The sequence below is a fragment of the Sarcophilus harrisii genome, chromosome 3 (genome assembly GCF_902635505.1).
Source record: "Sarcophilus harrisii chromosome 3, mSarHar1.11, whole genome shotgun sequence".
Classification (NCBI taxonomy): domain Eukaryota; kingdom Metazoa; phylum Chordata; class Mammalia; order Dasyuromorphia; family Dasyuridae; genus Sarcophilus; species Sarcophilus harrisii.
The window spans coordinates 329,762,304-329,789,949 of NC_045428.1; the positions used below are offsets into that span (position 1 = coordinate 329,762,304).

A 27,646-nucleotide genomic window follows, 5' to 3' on the forward strand; every position below is an offset into this window, starting at 1 on the left:
GCTTGCCTCCACCCCTGCAGGTCTGGAATACACTCCTTCACCTCTTGGTTTTCTAAACCTTCTTTCAAAACTCATCTTAAATTCTATTTTCTACAAGAGTTTATCTCCCCTTCCTTCCCCAAATCCCTGTTATTATTACTTTCCCTCTGAAGAAAGGTATGTATCTGTGTATGTGTGCGCACACGAGCTTGTGCATGGGCTCTATTTCTTTACAAAAGGAGCTAGCTTCCTGTCCTGGACCTTGTGCTTTTGTCCTTTTTTTGTGTGTCCATTACTTAGTACAATCCCTGCCACGATAGGAGCTTAATAAATGATTTTCATTATTATATTTAGTATCAGACAACAGCAAGAGAGTACCAGTGAAATTATGTCATGTCTCCCTTTCACCATGTGACCAATCCAATTTTGTCTCATAAAATTTCTTGATGATGTCCTATACTTCTCTGAAGCTTCTCAAGGCTTATTTTACAATCTATTTATATACATCATTTACCATTCTGTAGCTTTCTTCTATGAAATATTTATCTTCAAAGGCAGTGGTATTCAATGTCTAATCAACAGAAGAAGCTTCTGATACAAATAGTATTATTGACAAGATGGGCATTTGCTTTCTGTGGAAACTTGGGATTTTACAATCTAGTATGCTACTCTGGGCCAGTTCAATATATATTTGCACCATATCACAATCATACTTGACAAGTTCTATAGTCTCCATTCAAATACATGTTGAAACCTACACAAACAATATTACTCATATATTTCTCATTTCTTATAAGGATAACAAACCAAAATCATTTGAGTGATTACATGTCTCTTTGAGAAGATTATGCTATATACTTTAAGTAAATAATATAATTTACAAACAAGAACATCTGGGGGAACCTACTCAACCTGGATTCAGAGCTGGATTTCCTCCAGCAAACTGACTTGTTAGTATGCATTTTCCTGTTTTATATCTTGCCTGATTTTTATTCTAAGGCAGTAACTGAAAAAGATAAAAATTGTTGCTCCGTTTTTCAAGGAATCCTGAATGATGATCTTGATGTATGGATATAAAACATTGTTGTAAAAGAGCTGATAAGGTGACAAATGTTTTTTTGAACTTAAAAAAAAAAAAACACAATGGGACTTTATAATTTTTTTCCATTACATAAAATTGCAAAAATGTGGTCCATTGTTGACTATCAACTACAAAAGTCTGCTTTATTCTCTGCTAATGCTCTTCTTGAGAGTACTTTCAGTTGGTGAAGAAATGAGCCTCATAAAGATTTTGTACTAATAGTGTAGGCACAAAGACTGGCGGATGATATTAACTTGGGCAAGAATTTATTTTCAGAGCGCAAAGAAAAAAATCTTTAGAGCTTCCATAAACTAGATTAGAGCTGCCCTCAAAATATGTACAAATATACCATATAATATCAAAAAAGGAAACTATTTATGGCACCCTAGAATAATCATGTAAATAAGAAAGGGGGAAGAAGGAAGGAATTAGTTTTTGTATAAAGTCCATTATATAGTAGACACTGTGTTAAGTATTTCATAAATTCTATCTCACTGCTTCTCATAACAACCCTATGAAATAAAGGTACTATTATGATTTCATTTAATAATTAAGGAAAATGAGGCATAAAGAAGTTAAGTGACAGAGAGTAATTTGGAACTATGCCCAAAAGGCTATCAAATTTTGCATACCCTTTGATCCAATGTACCTACTGGATCTGTATCCCAAAGAGATCTTAAAGGCGGGAAAGGGACCCACATGTGCAAAAATGTTTGTTGGCAGCCCTTTTTGTAGTATCAAGAAACTGGAAAATTTAAGTGGATGCCCGTAATTTGGAGAATGGCTGAATAAGTTATGGTCAATGAATGTTATGGAATATTATTGCTCTACAAGAAATGATTAGCAGGATGATTTCAGAGAGGCCTTTAGACACTTATATGAACTGATGCTAAATGAAATGAGCAGAACCAAGAGATCACTGTACACGGTAACAGCAAGATTATGTAATGATCAATTCTGATGAACGTGGCCCTTTTCAACAATCGGGCCAGTTCTAATGTTCTTGTGATGAATATCTACACCCAGAGAAAGTGGACTGAGTGTGGATCACAACATAGTTTCTCTTTGTTGTTGTTTGCTTGCATTTTGTTTTCTTTTTCTTTTTCCTTTTTGATCTGATTTTTCTTGGGCAGCAAGATAATTGTGGAAATATGTATAGAAGAATTGCACATATTTAACATATATTGGATTACTTGTCATCTAGGGGTGAGGGAAAGGGAGGCGTTAAGAAATCACTCTATTTATACCTTTTGTAATTACATCATAGTCATTTCTGGGAGAATTCCCAAAAGTACAAATCAGAAAGAATAATTAACATAATGACCACATGTCACAATGTATACAAAATTCTACTGTAGCAATCACATTCTTCTTTGGCTTTGATTTTCTTACCTATAAAATGAGGGTTGACTCATTGCTTGACCAAATGGTATCTAAGGTCACTTCTTTCAATCACTCATCAATTTCTCTCTCTCTCTCTCTCACTCTCTCTCTCTTTCTTTCTCTCTCTCTCCGATTTCAAGGAGCTCAGTTTAACAAGAGGGATAACATGTGAGCAACTATATACATAAACAAGATACAGAAAGGATAAATTTCAAAGGAAAGGCACTAAAATTAAGGAAAGAGTTCTTATAAGAGGCAGTACTTTTATGACAGTTAAAGAAATCTAGGAATGACAGGAACGCAGGTAACAAACATTCAAGAAGTACTTACTATGTGCCAGACAATGTACAAAGTGCTGGTGATACAACTACAAACAAAAGGAAGACAGTACCTAACCTAAAAAAAATAAGTTTACATCCTAATGGAGGAAGATAAAAAAGTAAAGGGTTAGGAATATGGAAAACATAGGGGACATGTATGGCACTGAAGACTACTATGCTAATGCAGGGGTTCATCTTTTTTTGGTTATGGATACCACCGACAATATGGTAAAACCTCAAGGCTTCTTGTCAGAATACAAAATGCAGAGGATTACATAAAAAACTACACTCAAATAATGTTATCAATATATTAATAAAAATATAATTCATGGGTCTCTGAAATGTATGCAAGACTCTCTTTAAGGCCTTGAGTTAAGAATCCTCAGTCTAATGGAAAAATAGGTTGAACCTAGAGTAATGAAGTAATTTTAAATTCTCCCTCCCACACTAAAGAACACAAAGTAATTTAAAATTCTGCCTTGCACACCAAATAACTTTATTAAAAAAAAAAAAAAAAAAAAAAAAAAAAGGACTTCTGGAACATCCTTGACACTTTAAGGAACTACCACATACTGAGTCCAGTGTTTCTAGAAAATATAGCAATTCAAAAGACAAGTTTTAGAGAACTCTTACCATTCCTGAACACCTGAATGCCACAGTTCCTCATCTGTAAAATGAGCTGGAGAACAAAATTGCAAAAAACTCCAGTAACTTTGTCGTGAAAACCCCAAAAGGGGTCTTAATGAATTGGACAAAATTGGAGTGACTGAACAATGAAAACAAGACAGTAGTCTTCCATTGTATTAATCTATATTGTATATAACATTTAAATAGGCCTTTAAGGTTCTGAAATTTCTTTACATATATTATGTCATTCAATCTTACTAACAAGATTGACATTTTGGGGGAAGGTACGTATTTGTCCAAGTAGAACTTGCTTCAAAACATAACCAGAATAAAATAAAACCTTAGAAATCAAAAAGGCTGAAGGGAGGAGGGACTGGGAGAAGAGATGGCCAAGATGCCAGTAAAAATAAGACTTCATTAGCTCCCAAGTTCCCCTCCAAAGAACTTTAAAGAATGTCTCAAAACAGATTCTGGAGTGGCATTACCCACAAAAAGGATGGGAAAAGTCAGCAGGAAAAGTCTGAAATATTGAGGTGAGAGTGGAGTATATGCAGTCCAGCATAGGCTGTGCCAGTGCAAAGCCCTGCCCAAACAAACCATCAGCAGCGGCTACTCCCAAAGCTCTCATCACAAAGATGGTAAGGTCAGAAAAGTTGTCAGATTACAGGGGTTCCTTTGCTGGTATCATGGCAGGAGTGTTGCACTTCCCAATTCAGATCCAGGTGACGGACTTGGATCTCAGCACAAGAGGAGCAGCCCTAGCATACCAGAGCTTGTGGTTGGAAGGAGAACAGGAATCCTGGCTATAGTTCCAGAGAGCACATGTCAGAAGAGTAGTAAATACACTTCTCCTTAGATTTTATCACCTTGGAAGAACAGAAAAATTTTAGGACCCCAGAATTAGCTCTAAAGACAGCTGCACACAAATCCTGAAGTTGAAAAGAGAGCCCCTACCACCCAAGAAGCAAAGACCCACTTTATCATAATCAGAACTCACAAAATACACCCCCCCCAAAAAAAGAGCAAACTATAAAAAAAGATAATAAACATAGAAAGCTACTAATTGACAGGTAAGATCAAAACACCAACTAGAAGAAAACAAAGTCAAACTACTACATCAAGAACTACAAAGACAAATGTGAATGTGGTAAATATAAATTGATATAAGGCCCCAAAAGAATTTCTGGAAGAACTCCAAAAGCATTTTATCAAATAAGAATTCTGCAAATCTGAGCTTAATCATACAGAACAAATATTTAATAAAAAGTTTGAAATATTTTTAGAAAGAAAACCAGAACTGAAGAGATCATTTGCTGCTTGAATATTCCAAATAATAGAAATGCAGGAGAAATAAATAAATGCAGACAGCAAAACCAATAGTGACAACAAAAAGAATGTAACAAATTCCTTTCTATTTGAATATTTTTTCTCTTGGCCACTTCCAGAATTTGTCTTTGTTACTAGAATATGAAATTTAATTATGTGTCTTGAAGTTCGAAGGATAGGACTTTTTTGCAAGTAAAATGTAGATTCTTTGGGGAAAATCAAATAAGAGAAACAGAAGAAAAATTGGGAAATGAAATGAGAGTGACACAAGATAATCATGAAAAATTAGTCAATGACTTGGTAAATGTAGCATGAAAATTTAAAAAATAATACCTTAAAAAGCAGATTTGGTGAAATGGGAAAAGATAAACAAAAATTCATTGAAGAAAAGAACTCCTTAAAAAATACAACTGGTCAAAAGTAAAAGGGGCCAAGAAAAAGAGGTACAAAAGCTCACTAAGAAAATCATTCTTTAAAAAAAAGAACTGGACAAATAGAAGCTAATGACTTTATGAGATATCAAGAATGACTTTGTGAGAAACCAAAAAAGAATGAAAAAGAAAAGGGAAGAAAATGTGAAACATTTCATTAGAAAAACAACTGACCTTAAAAATACATCAGGAGAGATAGTTTAAGAATGAATGGACTACCTGAAAGCCATGATCAAGGAAAAAAAACAAAAAACAATAAAACAAATCTAGACACCATCTTTTAGGAAAGTATTAAGGAAAATTGTCCTGATATCCTAGAACCAGAAGTAAAATAAATAAACACTAAAGAATCTACCAATCACTTCCTGAAAGAGATTCTAAAACGAAAACTTCCAGGCAAATTCCAGCATTCCCAGGCTAAGGAGAAAATATTCCAAGCAGCAACGAAGAAATAATTCAAGTATCAGGAAGCCACAATCAGGACAACAGAAGATTTAACAGTTTCTACATTAAAAGATCAGATGACTTGATAATCCAAATGGCAAAAGAGTTTAAGATTACAACCAAGAATTACCTATGCAGGAAAAATGAGTATAATTCTTCAGGGGGGGAAAATGGTTATTCCATGAAATTGAGGATTTTCAAATCTTTTTGATGAAAAGACCTAAATACAAAATCTGACTTTCAAATACCAAATAAGAGAATAAAGAGTGAGATAGTTAAGAGAAATAATTAGGAGTGCAAAAAGGTTAAACTGTTTACTATGTTTACTACATGGAAAGATGATACTTGTTAACTCCTAAGAATTTTCTTATTATTAGAGCAATTAGAAGGAATATACATAGACAGTGGGCACAAGGTGTGACTTAAATATGATGGGATCATTACATAAAAAATAAAATTCATGAGTTGGGAAAGAAATGCACTGAGAGAAGGAAAGGTGGAATGGGTTAAATTATCTCATTAAAAAAGGCATGAAAGAGCTTTTACATTGAAATGAAGATGAGAGAGATGGAGGGGAAGCACATGAACATTGCATTTGGCTCAAAGAAGGAATAAGATACACAGTAGTAGTTGGCTGTATATAGAAATCTATCCCCCTATGTAGGAAAATTGGCGAGGAAGAGAGGTTAACAGAAAGGAAACAGAAAAGCAGAAACCAGAAGGAATTTTTTTTTTTTTTTTACACTTTTGAGGATGTATAAGGTAAAAGGGGGAAAACAGGAAAGAGTGAAATATACAGTTAGTAATAATAACTGTGGGAAAAAATTGCACCAAGTTTATTCATTTGGCTTATTTTCTTTTCCAATATGATCAACAGGGAAATACGTTTTGTAATACTGCATATGTATAACCTATATCAAATCACTTGTCTTCTCAATAAAATAAGAGGGAAACCAACAGAGAATATGGAAATCAAAATAAAAAAAGGTTAAGAATTAATTTTACATGTAATTGGGGGAAATTAAATATTAAATTTTTAAAAAGAAAATCAGGAAATGACATCATATGAGGACTTTTTCCTTTACAAAAGGGTACAAGAAGTACAAAATAGGATTATCTTTTTCTAAAGCTCAGTTCCCACAGTGATAAGGAACTTTGTTTATGGACCATTAGAAACAATTTTAAATAAACTATCTCTGTTTATGAATGTTAGCATCACTAAAATAGGCTAACAAGTTTAAAAGGTGTAGTGGCTTTTTCAACTTAAATGCAGAAATACAATATAATTGAAAAGAATACTACTATGAGTTCTTCCTAATATTCTTTTGTCAATCTGCTCACTTGTTTATACACATTTGAAGTCATTAGCAATTTAAAATAAAATAAAACATTTACATATCATTATTAATATCTCATTGTCTCTTCAATGAATCAAGTAGCAGTATTCAGCATATCATTAAGTTTAGCAGCTGAAAAGGATCTTAAGATACCTAGGCAGTAAAACTGGATTTATTGTTGAGCCATGTAGATGCATGTTACCATGTTAGAATATATGCATGTTGCCATGTTAGAATATATAGGGGAAAAATAGAAATTGCTTTGAAGAAGTTTATAGTCTATTGGATATTAGTTTGGGAAATAAAATGGACACAGATAAATCAATATAAGAATACAAGGAGGAATAGAGAACTCAAGTGGGGTAGGAAGAGTAGAACTTTCAATGAGACTTTACAGTAAAGTTGGTACCTGAACTGAGTCTTAAGGTAAGATTAAAAACTGAGAAGCAGACACAGAGAAATAAGGTAGTACTACAACTACAGGAAATGGTTTATATCAGGGTTTCTTTAAAAAAATTTTCCTCTAATGACTCCTTTTCTCCTGAGCAATTTTTGTGTGACTCCAGGTACATGGATATAAAAATAGATACAAAAGCCAAACATTTACTGATACTGTGTAATCATTTTGCAACCCTCATATTCAATTATGGGACTCCCTTATGGGGTCACAAACCACAGTTAAGAATTTGGGTCTATGATAAAGGTATGATGATGTCAAATTCAGTGAAAAGTTAGACATTTTGGATAAAGGCACAAACTGCAAGCAGATGAGTAATATGAAATAAGGCTAAAAAGCTAAGTTAAAGATAAGAATGCAGAAGACTTTACATCCTAGGCTGAAGAATCTTATCTTAGAAACAATAGAAAAGGGGAGAAAATTATTAAGCAAGAGTATATCAAAGTAAAACCTATGCCATAAGGATTTTGGCAGCTATGGGGATTAAGTATTGGAGCACTGAAATGTGGGGGTTAGAGACAAAACTAAGAGAGTGCAGAGGAAGTTTAGATGATAAATGATAACTTGAACTAGATTAATGACCACAAGTGGTCAATGTGAATTGATGTGAAAATCAATGTGGATGACCAATGGGTATCTCAAACAGCATGTCTCAAAAGAACTCATCTTCTTCCACAAATCCATCCCTCTTGCAAACTTCTCTAATATTTACAAGAACTACATAGGTTCACAACCATTGTGTCATCTTGAATCCTTCATTCTTCTTCACGCCACATACCCAATAAGTACCCAAATCTTATAATTTTTTTCTCATTAATATATCTCATATTTATCCCTTTCTTTCCACTCACTCACATAGCCACAACTAGGTCAGGCCCTCAACAATTCTCACCTGCACCATTACAAGAGCCTCCTTAATTGGTGTGTGCTCCAATGCATTCTCTATTCAAATGCTAAACTGATTTCATAGGATACCTATATTGGGTTATCTGTCCCAATTTCATCTATGTACACGACTATTGTGCCAGTGATTTGTTTCTTCTATCCCCTTTCCCTATATAATCCCCCATTTTTTTCATCTTTGTCTTCTCCTAAAACCATTAAAGCAGAATAAGACCCACTGTCCTTTGTGTCATTTTTATTTTTCTCAATGACTCTTTAAAGATACAATAGTGTTGTGGAAAGACATGTATCTCTTATCCCCATATTAACAATTCACCCCCCAAAATTCCTGTTCAATTAAACAAATGTGTATCTAATTATACATGTTTCTTAGTAGCTCTGTTTCCGTTACAAAGTAAGTCCTTTGTTCTGGCCTTTTCAACAGGAGTTCTTCATTAATTACAAATTTCTTCCTTTCCCTTCTAAGTTTATTTTTATTGTGGCCAGATAAATTATTTTTGGATGTAACTTATCTCTTCCATTTTGTAACACTGGATCTCAAGTTCTCCTTTCTTTAACAATACAACTGCTAAGTTTGTGTGAATCTTTCTTGTAATTCTTTGATACTTGACTTCCCTTTGGCTATCTGGAGCACTTTTTCTTTAATCTTGAAGTTTTGAATTTTGGCTTGGATGCTCCTGAATGGTTTCATTTGGAGTTTCTTTCTGGAGGTTATGGATGGACTACTTCTGTTTCCAATTTAACCTCTGATTCTAAAAGTTAGGGATAGTTTTCATTTATAAATTTTGAAATACAGTATACAGACATTTCTTAATAATAGTTTTCAGATAGTCTGATAATCCTTATATTACCTCTCCTAGCTCTCTTTTCCAGATAAACTATATTTACCATAATATTTCTTAAATTTCATTTTGTATTTTCAATCTTTTTTAAAAATTGTATTACTGAGTCACCGTTTTCTGTCTAAACCATACTAATTTTTAGGGAATTCAGTTTTTGAATGGATTTTTCCATCATCTCTTCCAAAGCATCATTTCCCCTTCCTATTCTTTCTTCCTTAGCTTTTCCATTCAGTATTCCATTCAGCATTCCATTTCACTTTTTCAAAATACTGCTGCAATCCCTGTGGCTGAGACAATTTTTTTCTTCAAAGTTTTTTACCTGGATCTATTGTAATGTCACTACTTGGGGTTTATAAAGTGTTCTTTTTTTCTAAAAAATAATCGTTCTCTGGGAGCAGATTTCTCAGGGGGCTTCTGGAGGCAGCCTTAGTTTCAGGTCAGTTCAATAATCACCTCAAATGCAGCCAGCTGTTAAAAGTTCAAATCCTTTATTGTCTCCTTCAAAATAGCCCGGTTAACTTTCTTGAAGGCCTATCTCTCTCATTAGTTTCGAAAGCTCCTGTTGCTAGTCCTTTGCCTCTTCCAGCTTTAGCCTCTTCTTCCGAATCCCCAGTTCTGCCCGACTACAGTCTCTGGCTTGTCAATCTCCTCAACTGACTCCTGGCTGAGGCTCCAAGAGCTTCTTATATATGATCTCTTAAAGGTGTGAACTCAAAAGTTGACTTCTCCTCTGAGAGAGTGGGATTGTGAATTCCCTGATTTGTGAATCTCCCAACTGAATCCTGGCTTGTGAATCTCGAACGCTAAAGTATGAACTCTTAAAGGTTGTGAAAGGTGTGAACTCTGAACTAGAGAACTGCTAAGCACGATGCTAAAATTAGACAACTGACTTATCAGTTTGTAAGAATCCTAACAGGTTTACCCTTTGACTGTCTCTTTCAAAACAAGACAATTTTTTGATAATATTAAAAAAATTTTTTTTCACTTTATTCATTTCATCCTCCTTCAACATCTAAGATGGAGAACCTGTCCAGTCCTGAGTACAGAAACAATGACTGGGTCTCTCCTTTAAGAGACAATGGGCAGCCCTAAGAATCATGTTGTTGATTGTGAACTCTCTCTTACTACAGAGCTCTGAGACTTTCAATTGCTCATCTTGTCTGGGTTTTGCCTCTGGTCTTTCAACATTGTTGAGCAGAGGCACCATTAGGATAACAGGTTTCTGCCAGATGTTTTGGAAATTGCTAGAACTAGAATTTGCCCAGGCTCTAGTTTACCAATGTCCATGTACCCAGCAACCAAGTACCCACAGAGGCAACTCTATTCATCTGGGTCTCCTCTGGAAGTAACAAATTATCTAAAGGACATTTGTAGTGTATCTTTAGCTAACTCAAGCATGAATATCTATGACAAGAGGAATTTACATTTTCAGAACAAAAATTAAATCAATAAAATTAAAATCAGATTATACTCTTCTGATACTCCACTACTACTAATTATAATAATGATAATACATGCTATTAATTACCAGGAAAGGATAAAAATTAATTAAACTTAATATTCATTGTATTGGGGAATGGAAGGGGAAGTAAAGAGGAAACACTCTTCTGAGTTAGATAACAAGATAGACTAAGAAGAAGATTGGCTATAGTGAGAAGACCTGGATTAAATCCTACCATGTCTTACTTTGGACAAATCACTTAACCTCTGTCTCAGTTTCATCTGTCAAACAAGGGGGGTTGCTGATCAAATAGCTCCTGACGTTCCCTTCAAGTTGTTACTCTATGATGTTTTCTGTAGATCTTTTCTATACTTACAGTTGTTTTACAATACATTAAATAATTTTTCTAAGGTAAAAGGAAAATATAGACATAGGCAGACAAATGGACACACACATCTCAACAGAAATATTAACAGTATCTTAATTTCCTATTTACTTAAAAAATATAGAATTAAACACATCTCTTTTTTAAGGACCACATTTCTGATTTTTACCTCAAAAAGGGAAGTAAAACATATATCAATACATCAAATAATAAAACTAAAATGTTTTAAATGGCAACCACTACATAATTTCACATTAATATTAAATCACAAAGCTAATCAAAGGCAATTGACACTACAATTATTTATATATAAAATCAGCAATGAAGACCAATTCTGGAAAATATGGCATAATTCTAAACTATTTAGAATACAAAATGGATTTATCTATTAAGGAAGCTTGCCAATTAAAGATCTGTCAAGAAATATTTATAATGAAAAACACTTGAGAGTATAGGAATAAATGGACTTTTCCTTAAAATAATCAGCAGCATCTATTTAAAACCATCAGTAAGCATCATATGTAATGGAGACAAACTGCAACCATTCCCAATAAGATCTGGAGTGAAACAAGGTTGCCCACTATCACCGTTACTATTTAATATTGTATTAGAAACGCTAGCTATAGCAATAAGAGCTGAGAAAGAGATTAAAGGAATAAGAATAGGCAATGAGGAAGCCAAATTATCACTCTTTGTCAGATGACATGATGGTATACTTAGAGAATCCCAGAGATTCTGCTAAAAGTTATTAGAAATAATCCACAACTTTAGCAAAGTTGCTGGTTATAAAATAAACCCACATAAGTCATCAGCATTCTTATATATCACTAACAAAATCCAACAGTCAGAGTTACAAAGAGAAATTCCATTTAAAGTAACTACTGATAATATAAAATATTTAGGAATCTATCTGCCAAGGGAAAACTAGAAACTTTATGAGCAAAATTACAGACCACTTTTCACACAAATTAAGTCTGATCTAATCCAATTGAAAAATATTAAATGCTCTTGGATAGGGCGTAGCAAATATAATAAAGATGACAATATTACCTAAACTAATCTATTTATTTAGCGCTATACCAATCAGACTTAAAAACTATTTTAATGACCTAGAAAATAACAACAAAGTTCATATGGAAAAACAAAAGGTCAAGAATTTCAAAGGAATTAATGAAAAAATCAAATGATGGTGGCTTAGCTGTACCAGATCTAAAATTATATTATAGAGCAGCAGTTACCAAAACTATTTGGTATTGGCTAAGGAATAGATTAGTTGATCAGTGGAATAGGTTAGGTCTAAGGATAAAACAGTCAACAAATATAGCAACCTAGTCTTTGATAAACCAAAGATCCCAGCTTTTGGGATAAGAACTTACTGTTTGATAAAATTGCTGGGAAAATTGGAAACTAATATGGCAGAAACTAGGCATTGATCCATACTTAACGCTCGATAACCAAGATAAGGTCAAAATGGGTTCATGACCTAGGTATAAAGAATGAAATTATTAATAAATTAGAGGAACATAGGATAGTTTACCTCTCAGACCGGAAGGGAAGGTCTTTAGACAAAGAGAACTAGAGATCATTACTGATCACAAAATAGAAAATTTCGATTATACTAAACTGAAAAGTTTTGTACAAACAAAACTAATGCAGACAAGATTAGAAGGGAAGCAATAAACTGGGAAAATATTTTTACAGTCAAGGTTCTGATAAAGGCCTCATTTCCAAAATATATAGAGAATTAACTCTAATTTATAAAATTCAAGCCATTCTCCAATTGAAAATGGTCAAAGGATATGAACAGACAATTCTCAGATGAAGAAATTGAAACTATTTCTAGTCATATGAAAAGATGCTCCAAGTCATTATTAATCAGAGAAATGCAAATTAAGAAAACTCTAAGATACTACTACACACCTGTCAGATTGGGTAAGATGACAGGAAAAAATAATGATGATTGTTGGAGGGGATGTGGGAAAACTGGGACATTGATTCATTGTTGGTGGAGTTGTGGAACTAATCCAACCATTTTGGAGTAGTTTGGAACTATGCTCAAAAGTTATCAAACTGTGCATACCTTTGATCCAGCAGTGTTACTACTGGGATTATATCCCAAAGAGATTATAAAGAAGGAAAGGGACCTGTATGTGCACGAATGTTTGTGGCAGCCCTTTTTGTAGTGGCTAGAAACTGGAAACTGAATGGATGTCCATCAGTTGGAGAATGGCTGAATAAAATGTGGTATATGAAAATTATGGAATATTACTGTTCTGTAAGAAATGACCAACAGGATGATTTCAGAAAGGCCTGGAGAGACTTACACGAACTGATGCTGAGTGAAATGAGCAGGACCAGGAGATCATTATATACTTCAACAACAATACTAGATGATGACCAGTTCTGATGGATCAGGACATCCTCAGCAACGAGATCAACCAAATCATTTCTAATGGAGCAGTAATGAACTGAACTAGCTATACCCAGAAAAGAACTCTGGGAGATGACTAAAACCATTACATTGAATTCCAATCCCTATATTTATGCACACCTGCATCTTTGATTTCCTTCACAAGCTAATTGTACAATAATTCAGAGTCTGATTCTTTTGTACAGCAAAATAATGTTTTGAGTCATGTATACTTATTGTGTATCTAAGTTATATTTTAATATATTTAACATCTACTGGTCATCCTGCCATTTAGGGGAGGGGGTGGGGGGGGGTAAGAGGTGAAAAATTGGAACAAGAGGTTTGGCAATTGTTAATGCTGTAAAGTTACCCATGTATATATCCTGTAAATAAAAGGCTATTAAATAAAAAAAAAAAAATATATTTATAATGAAGGCAGCTGGGTAGCACAGTGGAAAGAGCACTGGCCCTATACTCAGCAAGACCTGAGTACCAATCTAGCCTCAAAACTTAATAGCTATGTAACCTGAGAAAATCACATCCCCAAATGCCTCAAAAAAACTTTTATAATGTTTAATATTTTTTCTGCTTCATATTACTGTGACTAGGTTTATTTTTGTGAAAAAAAATACAAATAAACCACATTCTTGGGTGAAAGCAATAGAAATATCTACATTCAGAATATGAACTTTTTTTAAAGGAGCTATATGTAATATACAAGTGATTAGTTTATGTGCATACCCTTTGATCCAGCAGTGTTACTACTGGGATTATATCCCAAAGAGATTATAAAGAAGGGAAAGGGACCTGTATGTGCACGAATGTTTGTGGCAGCCCTTTTCGTAGTGGCTAAAAACTGGAAACTGAATGGATGTCCATCAGTTGGAGAATGGCTGAATAAATTGTGGTATATGAATATTATGGAATATTACTGTTCTGTAAGAAATGACCAACAGGATGATTTCAGAAAGGCCTGAGAGACTTACACAACTGATGCTGAGTGAAATGAGCAGGACCAGGAGATCATTATATACTTCAACAACAATACTAGATGATGACCAGTTCTGATGGATCAGGCCATCCTCAGCAACGAGATCAACCAAATCATTTCTAATGGAGCAGTAATGAACTGAACTAGCTATGCCCAGAAAAAGAACTCTGGGAGATGACTAAAATCCATTACATTAAATTCCCTATCCCTATATTTATGCCCACCTGCATTTTTGATTTCCTTCACAAGCTAATTGTACAATAATTCAGAGTCTGATTCTTTTTGTACAGCAAAATAATGTTTTGGTCATGTATACTTATTGTGTATCTAAGTTATATTTTAATATATTTAACATCTACTGGTCATCCTGCCATCTGGGGGGTAAGAGGTGAAAAATTGGAACAAGAGGTTTGGCAATTGTTAATGCTGTAAAGTTACCCATGTATATATCCTGTAAATAAAAGGCTATTAAATAAAAATAAAAAATAAATAAAAAAACAAGTGATTAGTTTAGCAAAACAAAATGCTTACAGATTCAGATGAACAGTCAATTTTGAATGAATTAAACAACTCTACAAAATTTCTGAAATTTATCTTTCAAAAAGATATAACTTCATATGGGAACCAAGATGATGGGATATAAGGTGCATTTCACTTAATATCCAAATTAATTATTATCCAAATTAAAATCCACACATTAATATCCAAAGAACTTAAAAATGTGTCAATAGAATTTTGGAGCAGCATACCCAAAAACTGGCATACGATATTTTCCTAGCCCAAGAGAACTTAGTAAAAACTCTATTGATAGCTGGATAAGGACTTGTTGAAAGTGCAGTGTAGTGACAATAACATTACTAATTAACAGCTAATTGGAACATTAGCTGCAGAACTGGAAGATGAGAGAAGTGGCAGTTACAGAAATTTCTAAAGTTCTTAACACTCAAAGACAACAAGATGACTTGGATAACCAGTCAGAGAGATTCTAGGAGACAGACTCCTCCCTCTACTGGAACTGGGTGTGAGTCTGGGTAATGTCTGATAACTCCACTGCCCCACTGTCTGTTACCTAGAACTAGATACCAGTTTCAGGACACATAGGAAGACTTGTAGTCACAAGGGCCCTGGTGACAATTCCAAAAGGGGATCATTAGGACTTGAAGATGCAAGGAGAGTAAGCTGGTTAAAGACTACAGCACAGACCAGGAGAGAAGTGATCACACTGTTCCCCATAATGCAGGATCTGGAAGCAGTAAAAAGCAAAAGTTTTTTTTAAGTTTTCCAGAATTAGTTTTGAAAATAGCAAGGCAAAAAAAATGGATGCATGAAAGTATATCCCACCTCCCTTAGAAGAGCAGAACCCAAATCTAACACAGTTCAAAGTCAAGAAAAATACTGGAAAAATGAGCAAAAAACCAACAACAAAAAACTTGATCATAAAAATCTAGATGGCAACAGAGAAGCTCAAGACAAATTCAGAAGACAATAATAAGCAAAATCTCAAAGCAGGGGCCGGAGAGGGAGGAATTGCAGATTGGACTCAGAACCAACATAAATTCCTAGAAGAGCTAAAAAAAAAGAGAGAGAAAAAAAAGATTTCAAAATTCAAGACATGCAAAAATGACAACTTCTTAAAAAGTAGAATTAGCCAAACAGAAAAAATAAAAAAGGTTCACTGAAGATAACAATTACTCAAAAATTACAACTGGGCAAGTGGAAGCTAATGACTCCAGGACAGATCGAGAAAACAATAAAGTCAAGGAAGGAATGTGTAGCATCTTATACCAAAAAAAAAAAAAAAAAAAAAAAAAAAAAAACTGACCTGCCAAACAGATCAAAAGAGATAATTTCAGAAATAGTAAACTACATAAATGCCACAATTTTTTAAGTGCTTAAACATATTTAAAGAAATTATAAAATTTCTTCAATATCTTAGAAACAGAGAGCAAAATAGAAATTGAAAGAACCTACCAATTTACCTACTGAAAAAAATCCCAGAATAAAAATTTGCAAGAATATTATAGCCAAATTCTAGAGAATCCAGATTAAGAAAAAAATACTAGAAGTAAACCATTCAAATTACACAGAACTATTATCAAGTTAATATAAGATTTAGCAGCAGCCACAAAAAGGAACAGAGGACTTATAATAATGGTATTGGGGATGGCAAAGGACCTAGGATTACAACCAAGAATAACCTAGCCAGAAAAACTGAACTTAATGCTTCAGGAGGGAGAGGGTAGAGGGGAGGGGGGGGGGGGGAGGGGGGCGCAGGAGATGAAGGGAATGGTCATTTAATGAAATGGAAAATTTCCAAGTATTTCTGATAAAAAGACCAAAGTTAAATAGATAATATAACATACATACACAAGACTCGAGAAACATAAACAAACATTAAAGAGAAACTGTTTATATTCCTAAATGGGATATAACATGTAACTCCTAAGAAGTTTTATCTTTATTAGGGAATTTAGAAGAATTCTTCATAAGATAGAGGGCACAAGTGTGAGTTCATTATGTTGATCTCAAAATAATAATCATAAAAATTCAGGTAAGAAAGGGACACATTGGGAGGAGGAAGAAGAGGGATGGAGAAAATCATTTCATATAAAAGAAAGGCATAAGAAGGAGTTTTAACATTGGAGAGTAAAAAGGGAGAAGGGTATAGACAATGTTTGAATCTCACTCTCAACTTAGCTGGTTCAAAGAGGAGAAAAAAATACATGCATATATAATATTTGTTTATATTTATGCATAGTCAGTTGTGTAATCTTTCTAATTAAGAAACAAGAGGAAAAAAGGTAAAAATTTTACCCTCTTTCAGAAAGAAGGTAGATTAAAGGAAGAAGTGGCCAGAAGCAAAACAGACTTTTGAGGAGGAAAAGGATTAAAAAAAGGAAAAGAATAAACAGAAGAAAAAAAAATAGGATGGAGAAAAATACATAGTTGCAAATCATAACTGTGATTATAAATGGGATAAACTCATCCATAAAATGAAAGCAGACCGTAGACTAGATTAGAAACCAGAATCCAACATTTACAAGAAATATACTTGAAACAAAGAGACAACAAACAACTGAAATAAAGGAGTAGAACAGATTTACTATTCTCCAGCCTAAGTAAAAAAAGGCAAGGGCAGCAATCATGATCTCAAACAAAGTAAAAGAAAAGCCAGCTCTGATTAAAAAAAGATAAGCAAAGAAATATTTTGCTAAAAGATAACATGAACAATAAGTTAATATTAATACTAAATATAAATACCAAATATAATATCCAAATTCCCAAATAAGGAAAAGTTAAATGGGTTACAGGAAGACACAGATAGTCACATTTTATTGGTAAGGTAACCTCAATAAGGTAACCTCTCAAGAGCCTAACCATACAATAAATAAGAAAGAAGTTAAGGATATAACAGGCCTCTGAAGAAAACTAAATAGAAATAGAAAGGAGTGTACCTTTTTCTTACCTGCACAAAGCACCTTCAAAAAGAGTAATTATGTATTTGGACATTAAAAACCTCACAAACAAAAGCAGATATGCACCCTTTTCAAACAATAATGCAATAAAAATTGTATTCAATAAAGGGCCTAGGAAGCATAGATTAAAATTAAGTTGGAAAGTAAATAATCTAATCCTAAAGAATGAACAAGTCAAAGAACAAATCAAAAATATATCAATAATTTCATTAAATATAATAATTCAATAACAAAATTTGGGCATGCAGCAAAAAGCAGTACTTAAGGCAAAATTTGTATCTCTAAATAGTCTTATATCAATAAAAGAAAAATAGCAGGTCAATGAATTTGGCATGCAAATAAAAAAACTAGAAAAAGAACAAACAAAATATTCCCAATGAAACACTAATACAGAAAACCTGAAAAATCAAAGGAGATGAAAAAATAAATAAAAATAAAAAATCAGTGAAATAAGGAACAAAACTAGGCGGCTAATTTTTATGAAAAAACAAAATATATAAACAATTGGTGAATATTATTTTAAAAAATAAAGAAAGCCAAAATATGAAAAATTAATTTTCAATGAAAAATAAAATTAAAGCAATTTTAAAGAGAGATTTTCCTCAATTATATATCAATGTAACAGACAATCTAAGTGAATTATGGATGAATAGTTCAAAAATATGAATTGATCAGATAAACATAAGAGGAAATGGAATACTTAAATAAATAAACTACGTCTTAAAAAAAGAAACTGAAGAAGCCATAAATGAGTTCCTTAAGAAAAATCCCTAGACCAGGCAGATTAATAAGTGAATTCTAGCAACATTGAAAGAACAAGTGATTTCAGTACTATGTAAACTATTTGAAAAGCCAAAGACAGTCTCTTACTAAATTCTCTGTACAAAACAAATATGGTTTTGATATTTCTGAAAAAAGTATCAAAGCTATCAATGGGCACATGAAAAAATGCTCTAAATCACTTGATAAATACAAGTTAAAACAATTTTGAGGTACTACTTTACACCCATCAGATTGGCTAACATGACAAAAAAGGAATGACAAATGCTAGATAGAGGGGATTATAGGTAAATAAATACATTAATGTAGTGCTAATGAAGTTTTGAACCATTCAGTAAATCAATATGGAATTATGCCCAAAGGGCTATCAAAATGTATATATGTCCTTTGGCATAGTAATATTACTACTAGGTCTATACACCCAAAAGATCAAGGAAAAAGGATATGTAAGTACAAAAATATTTATAGCAGCTCGTTTTGTGGTAATAAAGAAATGGAAATCAAGCTTATGTTCATTTGGCAAATGGCTAAACAAGTAGATAATTGTGATAGAATATTACTGGGATATAAAAAATGAAAATGTGACGGTTTCTGAAAAACCTGGAAAGATTTGATGATATAAAGTAAAATATGATATCCATGAATGATATGAAGTAAAGTAAGTATAACCAGGAGAAATTATGTATAAGAATATTTACATAATGATCAACTGTGAACGATTTTAGATTCTCTGATCAATACAAGATAGTAGAACAATTCCAAAGAACTCATGATGAAAAATGCTACCCATCTCCAAGATGATGAAACTGAGGCACTTCTTTCCACTTTTTTGCCCCTGCTTTTGGAAAGGACAAGAACATACATTTTGTATGTCTTCACATGTAAAATTGTTATTATGTTGCTTTGTCTTCTCTTTCGGTGAGAAAAGGATTTGGGGAAGGGATAGAGAGACTTTGGAACTGAAAATTCAAAAATGAATGATAAATAAAAAAACTTAAAATAAGGGGCAGTTAAATGGAACAGTAGATGGAGAGCTGGCCCTGGAGTATGGAGGACCTGAGTTCAAATCTGGCCTCAGGGTTCAAATACTTCCTAGTTATGTGACTCTGGGCAAATCACTTAACCCCAATTACTTCACCACCACCCCCAAAAAAATTAAAATAAAAAATAACTTTTTAAAGTCTTAAATATAGGTATATCTGACCTAGAGTTACATTAAGAGTTTAAGAAAACAAAAACACCAGTAAGATAAACTCCTTAGCTTTTTGATATTCATAATTCATAAAACAGACAAAAAGGAACTTTTAATTCACTAAAATAGCAAATAATTTTGGTGATAATTTATTCAAAATTAATAAACCAGAAATATTAGGATGAGAAAACTATCTTCTACACAAGCAACCTAAATGCCAAGTACTACAAAACAAAGGCTCATAAATACATTTCCAAATCCAAATTCTCACCAAGTCCCTTAATTCTTTACAATGAAACACAAACAACTAATACAGATTGTATTTTACATTTTTAAAATGTCAAATAATAATTTGTATTTGGAAACTTTATAAGGTTCCTCTGACTTTCTCCTCCCCTGTATCCTTAAATAACTGTCTTTCCTAGATCACTACCATTTCTGTTTATGGGAATGTAAGAATTTTTAATTAATTCAATGCCAATCAAATAGTATATATTAAACAACTGTTAAGATCTTAAGAGCCATCAAGAGTCAGACACAATTTAACAAAAAGTGCACAAATGTGATTCTTCTTCTGATTTGCTCTATATAATTTTCTTACCAAATTATAGTCTATCTAAAATGTACCAACAATCCTATCTAAGCTCTATTGAGGTGCACACATCAGAAGGGAGACTGACACAGAAAATGGATCACCAACTAATTTTAAAACAGTACTTCATATTTTTAGGAATGCTTGATAATAAATTAGTAAATATATTAAAAATAGCTTTCTCTTTCATGCTTTTATAAAAATAAGGCCCTTAATTACATTAAGGCCAGTTCTCTAAATCTTTACCTATTATATACAATATTTTTGTTTAAATTAGAGCATACTTGGAAAGCTTTCTCCTAAATGAATTTATAAATGATACATAATAAAATTAGATCCTACAAATATTTATTTAATCCATAACATGACATCAATATTATTTCCTAACTGGTAGAGGCAATATAAACTATAAACCTACTGGGCATTTGGAAAATAAACAAGATTTCTATTCAGAGTTTACTTTGTTTTCTTCTGCTGTGGTATTTGTTACAGGAGTATTTTAGTGGTCTACTAGAACCCAGAATGAGGTCACTTAAATTATGTCTTGCTCTGTTTTAACATTTTTGTTCCTTTGTAATCCCAGTATAAAAGTTAAATTCTATTTAAATTTAAATAAAAGAAAGCTCAGCCAATTATCTATATGTACAATTCTTGCTTGTATATTTAAATTCCAAATCTTTCATAAAAGATTAGCCTTATAAATACTAATTTGGATAAATCTTTACAACAGATTTTGCTTCAAGAAAAAATTATAAAACAAGAAAGGTTTGTTAAAGTGCATTAGATGTGACCTCTGTACAAAAGGTTTGGAAGACATGGAGTTGCAAGGGATAGACTGGCATATAGAGGTTGGCAGCTACAATACTGGAGGTAGTATAAAATACCTAAGAAGTCTTTGGATCTAGAATCAGAAAGACTGAGTTCAAACCTCTTATCAAAATAGGTATCTCATTAGAAGGGAAGCAATAAACTGGGAAAACATTTTTACAATCAAAGGTTCTGATAAAGACCTCATTTCCAAAATATATAGAGAATTGACTCTAACTTATAAGAAATCAAGCCATTCTACAACTGATAAATGGTCAAAGGATAGGAATAGACAATTCTCAGATGAAGAAATTGAAACTATTTCTAGCCATATGAAAAGATGCTCCAAGTCATTATTAATCAGAGAAATGCAAATTAAGACAACTCTGAGATACCACTAGATACCTGTCAGATTGGCTAGAATGACAGGGAAAGATAATGCGGAATGTTGGAGGAGATGCGGGAAAACAGGGACAATGATACATTGTTGGTTGAATTGTGAATACATCCAGCCATTCTGGAGAGCAATTTGGAACTAAGCTCAAAAAGTTATCAAACTGTGCATACCCTTTGATCCAGCAGTGTTACTACTGGGCTTATATCCCAAAGAGATCTTAAAGAAGGGAAAGGGACCTGTATGTGCCAAAATGATTGTGGCAGCCTTTTTGCAGTGGCTAGAAACTGGAAATTGAACGGATGCCCATCAATTGGAGAATGGTTGGATAAATTGTGGTATATGAATGTTATGGAATATTATTGTTTTATAAGAAACGACCAGCAGGATGATTTCAGAAAGCCCTGGAGAGACTTAAATGAACTGATGTTGAGTGAAATGAGCAGGACCAGATCATTATATACTTCAACAACAATACTATATGATGATCAATGCTGATGGACATGGCCATCCTCAGCAATGAGATGAACCAAATCAGTTCCAATGGAGCAGTAATGAATTGAACCAGCTACACCCAGGGAAAGAACTCTGGGAGATGACTATGAACCACTACATAGAATTCCCAATCCCTCTATTTTTGTCCACCTGCATTTTTGATTTCCTTCACAGGCTAATTGTAGATTATTTCAAAGTCTGATTCTTCTTGTGCAGCAAAGTAACTGTATGAACATGTATACATATATTGTATTTAACATATACTTTAACATATTTAACATGTAATGGTCATCCTGCCATCTGGGGGAGAGGGTGGGGAGAAGAAGGTGAAAAATTGGAACAAAAGGTTTGGCAATTGTCAATGCTGAAAAATTACCCATGCATATCTTGTAAATAAAAAGCTGCAACAAAATGAATAAATAGATAAATAGAGCACCCACCCACCCAAAAGAGTATCTCAGATAGCTGGATGATTCTATTCATGCCATGCAACCTTTTTTTTTATCTGCCTCAGTTTCATTGTAACATGGGAATGCTAATAGCATCTATGTCCAAAAATTATCTGAAAAATGAGAGGATATTTGTAAAGTGCTTTGAAAATCCTAATGTATTTTATAATATATGCTGAATATTATTATTTGTATTAGTGAAGAGAATGAAGGTCAGCAAAAATATACCAAAAAAATGGTTGAAGAAAGAAACTCAACAGTGATACAACCATCACTTGTAGGTATGGGAAGGGAAGCATTAAAGTAAGATACCACTAGAGAGCAAATGTCCAAAGAGAACCTTCTTGATTCTAAATGAAGCATGGATTAAATGGGGAAAAAAGAACTGGGAAATTAATAGGGTGGCCACTAATTGGGATATGGCTGAAGTACATGGATGGAATGGAATGGAATGATTATTATATCAACAGAAATAATGAAGAAACTAATTTCAAAGAAATCTTGGATTCAAGACTTGATTAGTGAAATTAGAAAAATTAAGAAAATGGGTTATAAAGTGAAAATAATATTTTAAAGAAAAACAACTTTGAAAGACTTAAGGACTTTGATAAAAGCAATGACTGGCCAAGATTCTAGAGAATATATCATTTCTGGACATTGTTAGCATGTAATTTATTTTACTTGATTATACTGATTTGTTAAAATAGGATTTTTTTCCCTTCCTGTTTTTAATTGAAAAGGAAAAAAGGTTGGGAGGGCAAAGACAGCAATGTCCATCGGAAAAAATAAGGAAAGAAAAGAGGGGATCATCATTGAAACATTTAAAAAGTTACACAGTTGTATAACCAAATGAGACATTTTTGAAAGTAAAATTGAATTTGTTTTATACATATATAAATTCATTTTAAAAAGCAAGCAGTGGAGTTTCATACACAATCCTCTTTTGTATATGAAAGTTAAATCCAGAATAAAAAATAAAATCAAACAAATATAAGATTATTAAGACCCATGTCAACTACAGGAACAGGAAGTTTTATAAACTAGTCAATATTTATGGGCAATAAAGAAAAATCTACCCTAATTTGTATTATACAATAAAATTTATGTTTTATCGTGTATTATTTCAACACTGAACACATATTTTTCATAGCCATTGACGTTTCATGAACTATTTATAATGCAGAGTAACTGTTGAAAGCTGCATAAAAAAACTGACTAAATTTGGGAGATGGTAAAATTTCCTATTTTAGGGTGGGTGTATGTAAAACTTAACTAAGTTAAAAATAAAGAAAACTAAAACAAAAACAATTCTTTACTCTAAGATTTTATATATGCTTACAGTCTTAGCATTCAAAATAGATTTAACTAACCATCTATCTCTATAAACAATAAATATTTTAAGTTGTTCACTTAATATAGTAGTCCTCTCCTACAGTAGGTCATTCTGCATTCTTCATTCCTTGATTTCCTAAAAGAATATTTTTGGAATCAGAATATCTCATTCATGCAAAAAAGTAAAATTTTATAAAAACATTATAGTTGATTTGAGACCATGACTTATCCCAACACCTATGTTTGCCAAGAAAACCACCCAACAAATCACAATAAATAAAAAACTGAAAATGTTTTCTCTTCATTATGACAGATAAACTCAATAACCAGGAATTAAATAGCTTTTCTCAAAAGCAGAACAAGAAACAAAAACACACCGAGGATGTCTGTTTCATACTATACATTACTACCTTCTTTCCAGACAAGCACATCTTCCATGTCAATAACAACTACCATTTATGTGTCACCTATTATGTATCATGTCTGAGTAAAGGCACAAAGACAGTATAGAACAAGACAAGAACAAAAGACTGTAAGTAATATTAGTTTGAAAACAATGAGTAACAGTTGTCAGGTAAAATTAGAAAAATAGATTGACATTCTAGAGAACAATTTGGAACTATGGCCAAAGGACTATCAAACTGTGCATACTCTTGATCCAGCAGCGTTTTTGCTGAGCCTGTATTCCAAGGAGATCATAAATAAGGGGAAAGGACACATGTGTAAAACCGAGTGGATGCCCAACAGTTCGAGAATGGCTAAAAAAAGTTATGAAATGTGAATGTTATGGAATATTATTCTATAAGAAATGATCAGCAGGATGATGTTAGGGAGGCCTGGAGAGACTTACATGAACTGATGCTAAATGAAGTGAATAGAACCGGAAGATGATAATCAATTCTGATGAATGTGGCTCTTATCAACAATGAGGTGATTCAGGCCAACTCCAAAGGTCTTGTGATGGAGAGAGAGACATCTGCATCCAGAAAGAGGTCTGTGGGGACTGAATGTATTTTTCTTGCTGCTATTTGCTTGTTTTTTTTTTCTTTTTAATCTGATTTTTCTTATGCAGATAAATGTGGAAATATGTTTAGAAGAATTGTATATGTTTAACCTATGGATTACTTGCTATCTAGGGGAAGGGAGAAAGGAAGGGGGAAGAGGGAGAAAAATTTAGAACATAAGGTTTTGCAAGGGTAAATGTAGAAAACTATGAATGTATTTTGAAATAAAAAGCTATTATAGAAAGGAAAAAAGGGAGGGAGGGAGGAAGGGAGGAAAGGAAGGAGGGAGGGAGGAAGGGAAGGAAGGGAAGGAAGGAAGGAAGGAAGGAAGGGAAAGAAGGGAAGGAAGGGAAGGAAGGAAGCAAGGAAGGAAGGAAGGAAGGGAGGAAGGAAGGAAGGGAGGGAGGGAAGGAGGAAGGGAGGATAAAGTCAAATTATAAAAGGCACTGATTGCCAGGCCTCTGGTCAGTCTCTACTTCTGCTCTGTAACAGTGTGCTCAGATCTCTTTCCATTACCATATCTACATGCATACTTAACCTTGCCACTTCTCAATGCAGTTCCTGAAACAAGTATAAGGTTTCTGAAAGAAGTGGATAGGGTTTCCAAACTGATGAATAACATGATCAAATGTTGGTAACTGACTTGGGAGTCAGGAATAACCGAGTCAAAATCCTGCCACAGATACTTACTGTGGCAGGTTACTTAAATGAAAGTTTGCTTTTTGGGCAAGTTACTTAAAATAATCATCATAATCATAAATAGCTAGCATTTATAATCATTTAAAGTTTGTTTTACATACAATTTAGCTGGGCTTTGCAGTCTATAAAGTATTCTAGTTCTTCTTTGGTCATAAATTTCTTCCTTCCCCACAGATCTGAGAGGTAGACTATCCTTTGTTCTTCTAATTTGCTTATAGTATCTCTTTATATTTAAATCACGAACCTATTTAGACCTTATTTTGGTATAGGGTACTAGATGTGGGTCAGTGCCTAGTTTTTGCATAGTAATTTCCAATTTTCCCAGCAATTTTTGTCTAATAGTGAGTTCTTATCTCAGAAGCTGGGTCTTTGAAAAACAATATTATATCTTACTGATTTTCTCAAATTATTGTTCTCTCTCCTTTCTTTCTCAGCCAGATTCCCTTGAAAAGTTTTCCATAATACTAGCTGCCTCTATTTCCTCTTCTCTCACAATCTTGTCCTTTGTAATCTGTCTTCTGACCTCACCACTCAAGTGAAGTAATCAATGATTTAAAAGTGAAGTTACCAATTATTTAACTTTTATAGTCTATATTCTTCTGGACTTATTTGCTCTACATTTGACACTAGAGACCTCTCTTTCACCGTGGATACTATTATCTCCTCTCTGAGCTAAGATGATACTATTTTCAGTCCATCTAATTGTTCTTTCTCCATCACCTTTACTGACTGACCATCATCCCTTTATAAATTGCAACTGCAGTTGTTTTGGCCCCATTCCCCAAGATTCTGTCCTATACACTCTTTTTTTCTCTCAGTTCACACTATTGGTAACCTCATCAATTCTTAGGGTTACAACTCAAACACACACATACACACACTGCATACTGAACATTTCAAATTGTTTTTTCCAGATATATCTTAAACTTAAAAGTTCCTAAACATTATTTTTCAATTTTTGTCAAAACACCACATATTTAATCAGTCCCTTTCATCTCACACATTCAACTGTCCAATTTCATCTGGATACTTAAGTTTTGTGACTCCATTGTCTCCTTGTTCTTTCCTAAATAAACAAAAATTTAACACAAAAACCATTTGAATAGGCTTTAATATGAGTAGGAAGAACTTGAGCAATTCTTTTTCATTTTAAAAGAAAAATCCTACAAACTAAGAATTAATATTCATTAATTCACTATAAAACCACGTAAGAAAAATCCTACAAACTAAGAATTAATATTCATTAATTCACTATAAAACCACAGGAGGTCAGTTCCAAAGACTAAATTATAAACAAGTTATGAGCTAATTTGCAAAGAAAGGAAATTTCATACTATTAGTTCCCAACATACACTATCAAAAGTCAAGCCCTATATTTCTTCCTAAAGTTGTCTCATGGTTACAGAACAGGAGACTGGGGAAAAACTAGTCATTTTAAAATTAGAAGATAACAAAAATAAGCAGTGAGATGAAAAATTGTCACTATTTAAAATAGGAGATAATTTGTTTGAAATTTATAAGACATTTTCTTTACTGACTCAAGTTATTTAGATATTACAAAGTGTCTACGAATTCAATTAAGAATTCTTGTGTTTTTATTTAGTCATGTCTGATTCTTTGACATCCCACAGACCACAGCTTGATAGGTTCTTCCATCCTTTACTATCTCTTCAAGTCTATCCAAGTTCACATTTATGTTTTCATGATACTCTCTATTCATCTCGTCTTCTGCTGTTCCCTTTTCCTTTTAGCTTCAATTTTCCCAAACATCAGGGTCTTTTCGTGAGTTCTATTTTCTCATTTTGTGGTCAAAGTATTTAAGTTTCAGTATTTGATCTTTCAGTGAATAGCGTGAATTAATTTCTTTAAGTATTGACTAATTTGATTTCCTTGCTGTCTCAACAGTCTTTTCCAGCACTGAATTCAAAAGCATCAATTCTGTGATGGTCAGCTTTCCCAATAGTACAACTCTCACAATCATACATTGCTACTAGAAAAACCCATAGCTTTGACTATATGGACCTTTGCTGGCAAAGTGATATCTTTGCTTTTTAGTATGCTGTCCAGAT

General features: G+C 33.2%; 1 protein-coding gene across 4 annotated transcripts in view; it reads right to left on the reverse strand.

Moving 5' to 3' along the window:
- PTPN4 (protein tyrosine phosphatase non-receptor type 4) overlaps nucleotides 1–27,646 on the reverse strand; it is a 218,855-nt gene that overhangs the window by 144,067 nt on the left and 47,142 nt on the right. The window lies entirely within an intron of this gene.